This window comes from Anser anser, assembly GCF_964211835.1.
Source record: "Anser anser genome assembly, chromosome: 1".
Taxonomy (NCBI): domain Eukaryota; kingdom Metazoa; phylum Chordata; class Aves; order Anseriformes; family Anatidae; genus Anser; species Anser anser.
In genome coordinates, this window is record NC_139720.1 from 84,451,817 (window position 1) to 84,464,729 (window position 12,913).

General features: G+C 41.0%; 1 protein-coding gene across 1 annotated transcript in view; it reads right to left on the reverse strand.

Moving 5' to 3' along the window:
* LOC310882904 (uncharacterized protein) overlaps positions 1–12,913 on the reverse strand; it is a 76,669-nt gene that overhangs the window by 42,016 nt on the left and 21,740 nt on the right. The window lies entirely within an intron of this gene.

A 12,913-nucleotide genomic window follows, 5' to 3' on the forward strand; every position in this document is an offset into this window, starting at 1 on the left:
CCCTCTGTCCCATGAGGAAGAGACCAGGCTATCTCAAAGCCTCAGAAAACAAATCCTGATATCAATGAGATGCAAATTTTTATTTGGTGACTGAGGCACAGCACAGACCATATGTTTCAAATAACAATAGCTTCAAGTATCCCCAGGTAGGCTGGCTACTGCAACCAGAATTAATTTTTGTGATTCTTCACACATGAAAGAAGAAGCTGCTGTAGGGTCTCACTTCTATGCACTTTCTAGCTGAGGCAGCAGCTCCAGGAGAATAATGAACACCACAAGATCACCTGGCTGTACACCATAAGAAAGCTTTAAGAGCACTGAGCCTTGCATGGGCATCTGTTGTTTTGTTGCAGAAAAACTTCCAGGAAGAAGTATACTGAACCTAGAATTAACTACTAGCAGGTCCAGTCCCAGTCTGTTGGCAAAGCCTAGATGACAGGGATATTGGCTGTTTGCTTCTGTTGTTATCTTTCTAATACCATTCGCTTTGGTTGCCTCTTATCACTTCTAATAGGTACTTTTGCTTTCCCATCTGACCGTAATAAAATGGGATCATCCTTGCTCAGGTTTCTAGGATTGCTATTTTTAGTGCTGACAGTTCAAGAATATATATCTGTAGAAGTCTTTTCTTTCTTCCAGAGCCCTGCTTTTTGCCCAGCCCAGGGGTGGATTCCCTGTCCTGCAGTATTCAGCTGTGTGATGTGGGGTGCTGCAGTCTGACAGGGATGTCTGTCTGTCCAGGCATGTTCTTTACCTGACAGCCGCAGGCCATTTCATCTGTCTTGCTACAGATCTATTCCAATTTATAGCTCATTCTCTAAATTCCTAACAACGAACTGCTGGGCTTCTGGGAGGGCCTATTTCGGAATAGGGATCAGAGCCCCAGAGCAGGCTGTGCCTCCACCCAGCGCTGAGGGCAACACGAGTCCTTAGGATACCAGTGAGAAGATTAAGATGCTGGAAACCGTTGCCTTAAAAGCATTCATTGGCTCTCCAACGACTCAATCGGCATTGCAGGCAAACTCAGCAGGACCTTCTGCTGCTCCTGCTCCTCCTGCACGGAGAGCCCATACAACCCGAGCAGAGGCCATGTTGCCACCAACTTTTGCCAAAACACTTCTCCCTGCAGACCTAAAGGTTTTCATTTTCTTCTATTTTGCTTTCATAGGTATCTGGCTTCTCTCTTAACAAGCTTTGAAGAGTTTTTTTCAAAATGGCAGCTGCAAAGGTCATCTCTTTTTCTGCTTCTTGCTCAGAGACAGGAATCATGCTTTACAGTAGAGATGCAAGGCAACTTCACAGAGAACAAAAATTCATCATTCAGATATTTTCTCCAAAGTACAACAGCTGACCAAGACAAGGAGAGGGCCATGTAAAATTAGAGGTTTGACTTTTGTGGACGTCTTTTTTTTTTTTTTTTAACCAAAAAGATAACAGGCATGTGAACTGTACTGTAAGGTTCCTGAGCTGGACATAGCTATCGGAATTGTATTCTCAAGGAATAGAGCAGGCTCTTTTTCTTAGAAGACTGTTCATGAAGGAAAGAAATGGTAATTGCATCACTTCTGCATTTTTATAATCTTTTATCATTTTCATTCATTAATCCATGATGATTATAATTTGCCTAGTTTAGATCCTACTTCTGTTATGAAACACATGATTTATCAGAATATATTTTATGGGAAAAAAACAACAACAACAAAAAAACCACATTATTTGTTAGATATATGAATTCCTCCAGCTAAGTCCACTAAGAAAGTACTTCAGTAACAGATCACAGATTAAAAGTGCATATTGTATGACAGTTTCTAAGAAAAATCATCAGTCAAACACCATGAGGTAAAGAGTTCACTGCTGTATCTGAAAACAGCTTCCCCATAGTGTTTTCAGTTATTACTAATCTTGTGCTTAACACATTTCTAATGGAATAAATGAGCTCTGAAACAAGCTGGAAGAAAAAAAGAAAGAAAAAAAAAAAAAAGCAAATGTGATCCCAAAATCTCAACAGAAAATTTCTTTTAGCTCTGGGGCCCTGCAGTCACTCCCTGCTCCTTCCCTGCGTGCAGACACCTTTTCTCCCTCTGCACAGTTACCAGATGTGCAAGAAGCAGCCTCCAGAAATCTGGCTTCTTCATTCCCTGCTGAAGGCATTGTCTCACAATCTGTTTAAGGGAATCAGTGCAGATGTCACTGCACGGAGGGGCAAGTCCCTTGTCCATCCTACACAACTCCAGCATTGAGCTCCCACTTTTGTGCCAGCACCCTGCATTGATGCAGTTGCATCTGAAATCAGACTGTGATATTGATACACCTGAAAATATTCCACTTGAAAGTTTGTAGCTAGATTAGTTTTAACCTAGACCATGACTTTATGACCAATGGTGCTAGTGATTTCTGTCGCAAAGCAACGCAATCGGAAGGGTGAGACCCCTGCTGACACAGACAGAGTGGATTTACAGTAACGAGTCTGTTCCCAGTGACATTGGTCAACACTATTGAACAACTTGATTAAACACAAGAAATTCTTATTTGGTGCAACAAGGATGTAGACATCAGACTAGATTTAGATGTTTAACAACTCTTTGCGTCAACATTATTTGCTTATAATGAGGCTGCACCTTAGAAACAGTTTACAGTTTGGCTCTGCTTACCATAGACAACGTTCTGACTTTTTTGTCATATTTCATGCATAAAAGCACAATGGTTCTTGTTGCTATCAGACTTCTCGTACCAGAAGCAGCATCGATTTTTAATGGTTTAAATAATTATTTAACTTTAAAATGTTGATGAGAACCACAGGAAACATATTGAAGTGCATTTCTTCTGAACGATCATAGAATCATAGAATATCCCGAGTTAGAAGGGACCCATAAGGATCATCAAGTCCAACTCCTGGCACCGCACAGGTCTGCCCAAAAGTTTAGACCATGTGACTAAGCGCACAGTCCAATCGCTTCTTAAATTCAGGCAGGCTCAGTGCAGTGACTTCACTGGGGAGCCTGTTCTAGTGTGCAACCACCCTCTCGGTGAAGAACCTCTTGCTGATGTCCAGCGTAAACTTCCCCTGCCTCAGCTTAACACCGTTCCCACGGGTCCTGTCACTGGTGATAACGGAGAATAGGTCACCTGCCTCTCCACTCCCCCTCGCGAGGAAGTTGTAGACTGTGATGAGGTCCCCCCTCAGCCTCCTCTTCTCCAGGCTGAACAGGCCAAGTGACCTCAGCCGCTCCTCATATGTCTTCCCCTCTAGGCCCTTCACCATCTTCGTCGCCCTCCTCTGGACACTCTCCAACAGTTTCATGTCCTTTTTGTACTGTGGTGCCCAGAACTGCACACAGCACTCGAGGTGAGGCCGCACCAGTGCAGAGTAGAGTGGGACAATCCCTTCCCTCGACCGACTAGCAATGCCGTGCTTGATGCATCCCAGGATACGGTTGGCCCTCCTGGCTGCCAGGGCACACTGCTGGCTCATATTCAACTTGCTGTCAGCCACAACCCCCAGATCCCTCTCTGCGGGGCTGCTCCCCAGCGCCTTGTTGCCCAGTCTGTACGTACAGCCAGGGTTGCCCCGTCCCAGGTGCAGGACCCAGCACTTGCTTTTGTTAAACCTCATGCGGTTGGTGATCGTCCAGCCCTCCAATCTGTCCAGATCTCTCTGCAAGTCCTTTCCACCCTCATCCGAGTCCACAACTCCTCCAAGTTTGGTGTCGTCGGCAAATTTGCTCAAAACACCTTCTAGTCCTACATCCACATCATTTATAAAAACATTGAAGAGGACTGGCCCTAAAACGGAGCCTTGAGGGACCCCACTAGTGACCATCCGCCAGCCAGATGTGGCCCCATTTACCACAACCCTTTGAGCCTTGCCCGTCAGCCAATTGCTCACCCATCGTATGATGTTTTTGTTTAGCTGTATGCTGGACATTTTGTCCGGTAGGATCCTATTTGAAACCATGTCAAAAGCTTTGCTGAAGTCCAAAAAGATTACATCAGCTGGTTTCCCTTGATCGACTAGATGGGTGATCTTATCATAAAAGGAAATCAAATTTGTTAGGCAGGACCTATCCCTCATGAACCCATGTTGGCTGGGACCAGTGACTGCACTGTCCCCCAGGTGCGCCTCAATAACTTCAAGGATCATCCTCTCCATAATTTTACCAGGCACTGATGTGAGACTGACAGGCCTGTAATTGCTAGGGTCTTCTTTCTTACCCTTCTTGAAAATTGGCACAACATTTGCCAGCTTCCAGTCTACTGGGACCTCTCCAGATTCCCAGGATCATTGAAAAATAATTGAGAGGGGTCCCGCAATGATGCCAGCCAGCTCTTTAAGCACCCTGGGATGAATTCCGTCCAGACCCATGGACTTGTATGGATCCAGGTGGAGCAGCAAGTCCCGCACACGTTCGGGGTCAGTTGGGAGTTTGTCTTTCACACCGTCATGGTCCTCCAGCTCAGGGCACCCTCGGTCCCGAAGCCCATCATCAGTGTTGAAGACAGAAGGGAAGGCGGCATTAAACGTCTCTGCTTTGCCTATGTCATTGTCTGTGAGGAGACCTTCCCCATCTAGTAGCGGACCTATGTTTCGGACCTCTGTTTTCTTTGGTTCTCCTTTTTCTGTTAACAAATCTAAAAAAAACCTTTTTTATTGTCTCCCACAGACATGGCCAGCTTCAACTCTAGTTGGGCTTTGGCCACACGAATTTTCTCCCTACAAACACAAACAGCATCCCTGTATTCCTTCCTCATTGCCTGACCCTCCTTCCAGCAGCCGTACACTGTCTTTTTTCACCTAAGCTCCAGTAGAAGATCCCTGGTCAGCCAGGCCGGCCTTCTGCCCCGCCTGCCTGACTTCCAATATTTTGGAATCGCCTGATTTGTGCTTTTAGGAGGCAGTGCTTATAGATTGACCAGCACTGATGGACGCCAATGCCTTCAAAAGCAGTTCCGCAGGGGACCTTGTTGACTAGTTCCCTGAGCAGCCTGAAGTCTGCTTTCCCCATATCCAGGGCTGAAGTTTTGGTGACAGTTTTCCTTCTGTCACCATAAATTCTAAACTCAACACACTGTCACTATGACTGAGACGGCTGGCAATTGCCACGTCTCCCACAAGACACTCTCTGTTCTCCAGCAACAGATCTAGGAGGGCACCTTTCCAAGTTGGCTTTCTTAGCACCTGCACCAAGAAGTTATCATCTAGGTGCTTTATGAACTTCCTGAACTTGCTCGTGTCAGCCGTGTGGTGGTCCCAGTTGACGTCTGGCAAGTTGAAATCCCCCATACAGACAAGGAGAGTTGATCTCGAGGCAAGATGCCATATATTTTTCCATGGCAAAAAACAAAACTAAACTAAGCAAACAGAATCTGGATTTTGCAGCTAAAAAGATTATGAAAAAAAAAAAGCTGTCAGAATGCTACTTGATGGTAGCATGATGCTGCTCATCCACAAATCTCAAATCTAAGAATGATGTAGAAATATCTTAAGAATTTAATAAATAGAGCAACTGAGGCATATGGAGTTTAAGTATTTTTCAATGAACTTTTTTTCTTTTCATCAAATTAAACACTCTATATTTAAAAGAAAAAAATGGAAAAAGTTGTAATTGTGTCACCTCACCAAAAGTAACTTAAAACCAAACTAACCTCACATGACATCATTTTAGAAAAATCCCGAGTACAAAGATTATTTTTATAACAGGTGCTATGCTTTAGATGTTCAGGGTAATGGGCTGAGGTCAGCATGTCTCATTACAATAGCCTCTTTTCTAGCCACCTTGTATTTTAAACAGTACTTGTTGATAAAATAAACACCTCAGCTGATTCCAGATCATAAGCACATAAATCATCTTTGAAGTACTGAATATATAAAATAAAGGTTAAAAAATGAGTGCAGGAAGGTACAAACCAGAAATAAAACCTGGACGTGAGAACAACAGTTCCAAATATATTTGGAAAATAATGAAGATGAGGAACATCACTGGCAGAATTAGAGTGGAAGAAGATACTGCACTGAAAAATTGTCATTTCTTAAAGTCAGTGGAAGAGAACATGCAATATCCATTGCAGACAGCTTCTGAATAGTGTCTATGTGCAGCTGCCTGCAGAACATGTGAATCAATCCAGAGATGACAAACGCACAGACAATTACTTTTAAGTAGTGAAGGTTAAATTACTTGTCTCGATGAGTTTAAACAAAGTCCAAAAGAGCCAAAGCCTTCCGACACTTATTGTCCTGCTCTAAGTGTTAGCCAATGCTTCTTGCAGCGAAACCAGCTACACAGGCATGACACTTTCAGTGCACTTTTTTTTAGTCTTTTCATTATTATGGAATTACTGATAGCTAAAATATTATGGAATTAGCCAATTTAGGCAAATCCTGTACTGAAGGTGTTGACCTTTTGAAAATGGATTCCTTCAGCACATTGGGTTTTTACTTCCTCTATCTTATTTCTCCTTTAGCAATTATTCATCTTTTATGGCTTCCTTCAGCTAAAAGCTTCAGCAACAGGAACATTTATTCAGAATCAGAATGGAAGATCTGGTACTTTTCTGTACATTAAAAAAGAAGAAAGTTCAATTTTCCTTCTGAAAAGCACAAGAAAGACCATTACGTGAGATGTAAAGACAGAGAGAAAAAGGGGCTGAATTCCCAAAATATTTGATGGCAGAAGTAATAATAGCAATGAATGAGGCCACATAAATGATTCATGAGACTCATTTTTTTCCTATTGTTACTAAAAAGAGGCTCATTATTACTCAGAAAAAATGCTTTGTTGGTGATGTAAAAAGAAATCAGTATTTGCTATCAATTACTTTCATTAACACTGAACCTTTGTACACAGTTTTAGAAATATATTTTATAACAATATAATTTTGTAATTTCATCCCTACTGTGCTTTGAGCCTTCTGAGGCCCACAAATCTCTTTAATACCTCCACTCCTGCTGATAATAAAAAGTCTTGTGGGTGTAGTAACAGCTAAAAATACAATAGCAAATGATTCCTATATTACCATTTCAGAGGTCACAATGAGTAACAAAGAGACCACAAGTGTGTAAAATAAACATCTTGCTCTAAAACATAAGCAAGTCGTATCTTCGGGATTATCACTTTGAAGAGATGTGCTTCCTTTATGTTCGTTTTCTTCTTTGGTTTGAAGGCTGTTAGAAATGTCTGAACATATGTTCTGAGGCAATGAAATTTCAATGGGATATTTTTCCTTTTAAAGCCCAATCCTTAAAACACCGACTTGCAACATGAGACAGCAACAAAAACGAGTCAAGCTAAGAGCGCATATTTAGCAGAGAGATGTAAGGAACAAATAGAGCTAAACCTGGGCTTTTTGATTTTGTAAATAATGTGTCATTAGAAACCAATGAAGACAATAAAGAATGGGATTACCACGCATCCATTTGAGAGATTTCAATCAACATTTAAATAGTTCTGGAGAATTTAATGTAAAACAGGGAGCTTTCTCAAATAAGCAATCAAAATAATCCATTAAGGCTCTAATCACCATTACGCTTGGGTGTTCCCGTGCTTTAGAATAAACTGATTGTGTAAATACTGTTGAAGTGGTACCTCAGGTATTTACCTTCCTAATTTTTAAATGTTTGTGGTTGTTGTTGTTGTTTTTAATTACTGTGTATTATCTTGCTTGATCCTCAGCTTCAAAAATTTAATGAATGCTTCCTAAACCTAGTTAACGGAATATCTGAAAAAAAAACCAACACAAAAACATTCTTGATAAGGCTATAAATATGTATAAATGACTATAAGGCAAATGAGGCCAGCCTCACAGTATTGGAATACAAAGACTGTGCATCTGTGTAGATCATGTCTAATTACTCTTACAGTGCAGAGATTTGCTGTGAACAATTAATACTAATTTACCATTAAAAATGCGCTACTGAACCTTCGGAAATCAGGGGATAGTATAGGTCCTGTTGTCTGTTTTCCTCTGCAGCTGAGCAACGGTGTAACAAAAGGGTTGTCTGTGTCTCATGGGAAATTTTACATTGAGTATTGCTAGTTTTGCAATCACATTAAGGTTGTAAACTTAACTGATGAGGCTAGATATTTCTGCATAAACAGCAGAATGGCATTGCAGGTATTTGAGAAAGGAAAGGAAAGCAACGTAAGAAAGCTTTGCATCTTCCAGAGAAGCCAGAAGGCTTAAGCAACTTGATTTGGATTAATCAGATAGGGGAAAACACTGGCAGGCAGAGAGACTGGTGTAGGTAATACCACTCAAATGCTTTGTAAAATATTTTTGCATTGCTCTGTCATGAACAATTTTGTAACTAAATAACAAGGAGTCTGGCGCTGGTTTTGCAGATTATCTGTAAGAAGGAGAAATGCAAACCACACTTAAAACGAAAGGATTCTGCACTTTTCATATTTATTTATTTATTTTGATTCTTTTCTTTGAGGAATGGATTTCACCAGCTGCTTTTAGGCAGCAAATATAAGGAGGAAGTGGGGAGAGATAAATAGATAGAAATCTTGCTTTGAAAGGAGTAAATAGGAGCAAAAATGTACGCTATTGTAATGATGCATAAAATAGTAAGTTCCAAAGACAGGGAGAAATACAAATCTAGCAGTTTACATAAGTTCACATTTTGAAGATTTATATTAAAGCTGTATAGCAGTGATGGAAACTAGTACCATTGCCAGAAAGAGGCAAATGTAGATTACCAGCAATTCTTCCTTTTGTGTTCCTAATTTTTTTTGCTCAGATATTTGCCATTCATGCCATGAAAAACTCTCATAATTGTACTATCCTGACTGCTCAGTTTGGATGAAACTGGACTTCTCTGAAGGCTTCACTTCACAAAAATTGAAATACACATACATTTGCCTAAACTGTTGCACCAGCACTAATGGCTTCCTCCTCTGTAGGAAGAACCCACTTCAGTCACAGGAACTTCTTCAGACAGAATTTCCCCTGGGAAGTGCCACACTTGCAGTGGCTGTAGACAGCTGATGTGGGTTGGTAATCTAGCGGGTAGTAGTGTTATGCCTTTAGCTTTCCCTTTTGACGAGCATTCATTTCAGTTTGGGTGCTCTACAATACCCAGTCAGTTACAGGCAAATTCCAGGATAACGATGCTGCAGACACAACCTTCCCACACACGCTTTCATTGTGCTCCTCTCCTTTTCACCTCTGTCTTTGCAGTTCCTCGTAACCTCCCTCACTATAGGAGCACTCTGCACCTCTTTTTTTTCCGCAATTGCAGATAGTGTCCTGTCTGCTCTCCCTTACAGCTGCACTCTTATTACCCTCTGGTTCCTCATAGTCCTAACCCTACAATAATGTCCAACTCTGTGGGGTCTGTATTTGTTCTTGCCTTCTGTTCATAGCACCTTTATATCCTGTTAAGGCAGGATTTCTCCATGTAATTCCATGACCCTCTTGCCATCATTCTTCAACAGTTGTTCTTTTATGAGCATTATCAACGCTCTAATTCTACATTAACCATTAAGTACTTTAATTGTCAATTTGTTAAGCTGTAGTAGAAAAATAGAAGAAGGTGAGATAGGATGCTGTGATTGATGCTGTCATCATCAATTACAGAGCTGGGTTCTGTGGACGGTTGGAGGAATTCTTGAAACTGTGAGTCTACCAGCCACATTATGTACAACGTATACTGAAAGGCTTCCAGATCAATAGATTTACCTCCCTTGATGCCTCAACTTCTAAAGTTCGGGGATAGATCAAATACATATTTCAACAGAATATCAACCGGACATGGGGAAACAACTTCAAGATGCACAATAAATCTCATGAACTTTGCCACAAATTGGAACTGATGGAAAGATGACAAATTGCTTGGCTGATCATGAAAATGGTAAAACTGAGTACATATGATCAGTTTTAGCTGGCAATTTACACGCAGTCTAACATTTTACACAGACTGGAAGCATACTTTTGCTTTGTGTCACACATATTTGTTTAGCAGGTAAAGGACTTTTCAGTTGCATGTATTGAATGACAGCAGGAGCAAAACCTATATGACTCCTTCAAGTACAAAGTTCTGGACTTCCTCAGAGCCAAAGTAAAGAGCCAAAGAGTCTGGTAAATGTCAGCTTTATTTAGTGCCTTGACACCAAATGTTCAGCTCTGCATAACATTAACTCAATGCACAGTGCAAAAACCAGTTACAGCTGGCCTCCTAAAGGTTCATTTGTGGCACTGAAATGTCACCTCAAAGAATAGCTTGCTAAGAATGTTTTTCCTTGAAAATAATAAAAATATTTAAAGGAAAATAATAAAATTATATAGAAAGTCATGCTTCCTAGGAGACGTGGTTCATTTGCCTCATCTTCCCATTCCTTACCTGCTTGGACTGCCTTCCCCACCAAACACGGTCATGTTTCCATTTGGTGAAGGAAGAATTTGAATGACAGGGAACCAGCACTGTAAGAACTGATCTAGAGATGGGAACCCGCTAATTACATTTCAAGTCTTAGGAGGAAGGTAACATTTCTAATTTAATCTTCTATTCTGGATAAACATGTCAAAGACTTGGAAGTTTTGGGGGGGCAATTTGTTGTTGCTGTTTGTTTAGCCAGTCCTTCATTAGAAGCAGTTGTTTCTTTATGAAGTCAAATCTGAATCATTTAGCTTGAAGCACTGCAGCACATATTTCCAGATGCTGCCATTGACCCTAATGTCCCAAGCACTATTGATGCAGCAAGCAATTAAGAACCTGAGTCCCTTAATGTAATAAATGGCATCTTTAATGGGATATATCCTGTGCATGCAGAGACATCTACCAAAAAAATACTGTTCTAATGGCCTAGGTTAAGTGGGACATAAAGGGTTGGATAATTGACTACTGTTATAAGACAGAAATATATGAAACAATTCCAAGAAATGTCAATCACGTCCATCCACGCTCTTCCCTTCTCCCCACCCCACCCCCACTAATTACTGGAAATTGCTGATGATATTACAGCTATAGTCGAAAAGATGAAAGAAATGGACATCAATCTTCCTTATACCATCCTTAAACATAATTTACAATGTTCCACATTAACATGCAATATCTACAGGATGGAATTTGGAAAAGAATGGTCAGTTTTTGTACAGAGATTGAAAGCTGACAAAAGGAAAGAAAAAGAAAGTAGAAATTGAATGTGGTAATTTCATTTACAGCTCTGGGTAACATACTACACAGGTGTAAAAGGTAAGTGGCATGCATTAGCTTTTATTGTTCATTTAACAGAAGAAAGAATCTGGAAATTGAAAGAAGGCAATTGTGAGTAATGTAGTCAGCTTCAGAGACAGTTTGCAAGCTCATGGTAGACAAAGCATTGTGTAACAAGACTAGTTTAAAAGTTTATGACTAAAAAAGTAAATCATGAATTTGCAACAGAAGAAAAGATCAGAGTCTGAAATAGCTAGTGTCAGAGGATTTTTTTTATATTATTAAAAAGTACATCCATGTATTTCCTGTTCAAGTTGGAACAAATTCAGTAAGCCTAATTCAACAGTAGGAAAACAAAACAAAATACTGTTTTAGCTATTGTGGTTGGTTTTATTTCATTTTTAAACCAGGAGAAACTGAAGGCCTAGAAAATTATTATGCACATTTAAAGCAAGAGATTCAGCAGGAGAAATCACATATCTGAAAGGTATTATCAAACATAAAATGTTTCTTTAAAAAAAGAAGCCACAGATGCAAGAGATGTTTCCTCTAATGGTAGAAGTGCATTAATCAGTTTATCTGTTTACCAGTTAGAGCTGATAAACCATCCCTTCAGAAAAGCTGGGTAAGAGACTCACTAAAACCTAGCCCCAGTTTCATATTCTGAAATAACCTGAGCACACGTGAAGAAATAATTTCATTGTCAATTGTTTTTTCAAACTCTAAAAACAGGCATAATTTATGCCAAACTATAAATAAAGCAATTTATTTTGAAAAGCTCTTATGTCATGGTCATAAATGACAGCAGCAGGACCACCTGTGAAATCAGTTAAAAAAAAAGCACAGGTTATGCAAGATAATAATATTTATGACAATTTCAAATGGCGTCAAGGGAACTACATGCAGAGCAAGTTATGTGGGAGAATACAGCCTTTCACAGAAACAGAAAAAAAAGAAATTTGGTCTTTTCTCCTGGAGAAAAAAAAATAGAAAAAAAAGAAAAAAAACAAGAAAAAAACTTAGAAACAAACAAACAAGTGCTTTTATTACAAGGGAACTGCAAAAAAAAAAAAAAAGGAAAATCTATACTTCATATAACTTAACATAGAATCATAGAATATCCCAAGTTGGAAAGAACTCACAAGGATCATCGAGTCCAACTCCTGGCTCCACACAGGACTGTCCAAAAATCAAACCATACGTCTGAGAGTGTCGTCCAAACACTTCTTGAACTCTGTCAGGCTCGGTGCCATGATCACTGCCCTGTTCCAGTGCCCGACCACCCTCTTGGTGAAGAGCCTTTTCCTAACACCCAGCCTGACCCTCCCCTGTCCCAGCTCCATGCCGTTCCCTCGGGTCCTGTCGCTGTTCCCACAGAGCAGAGCTCAGCACCTGCCCCTCCGCTCCCCTCGTGAGGGAGCTGCAGGCCGCCAAGAGGCCTCCCCTCAGCCTGCTCTGCTCTGGGATGAACAAACCAAGGGATTTCAGCTGCTTCTCATACGCTTTCCCGTCTAGACCCTCCACTGTTTTCACGGCCCTCCTTTGGACACTCTCTCCAGTAGGTCTGTATCCTCCTTACATTCTGGTGCCCAAAACTGCACGCAGCACTCGAGGTGAGGCCACAGCAGTGCAGAAGGCAGCGGGACAGTCACTTCCCTGGACTGGCTGTGCTGGGCTTCATGCAGCCCAGGGTGTGCTTGGCTCTTCTGGCTGCCAGGGCACGCTGCTGACTTCTATTCAACGTGCCGTCAACCAGAACCC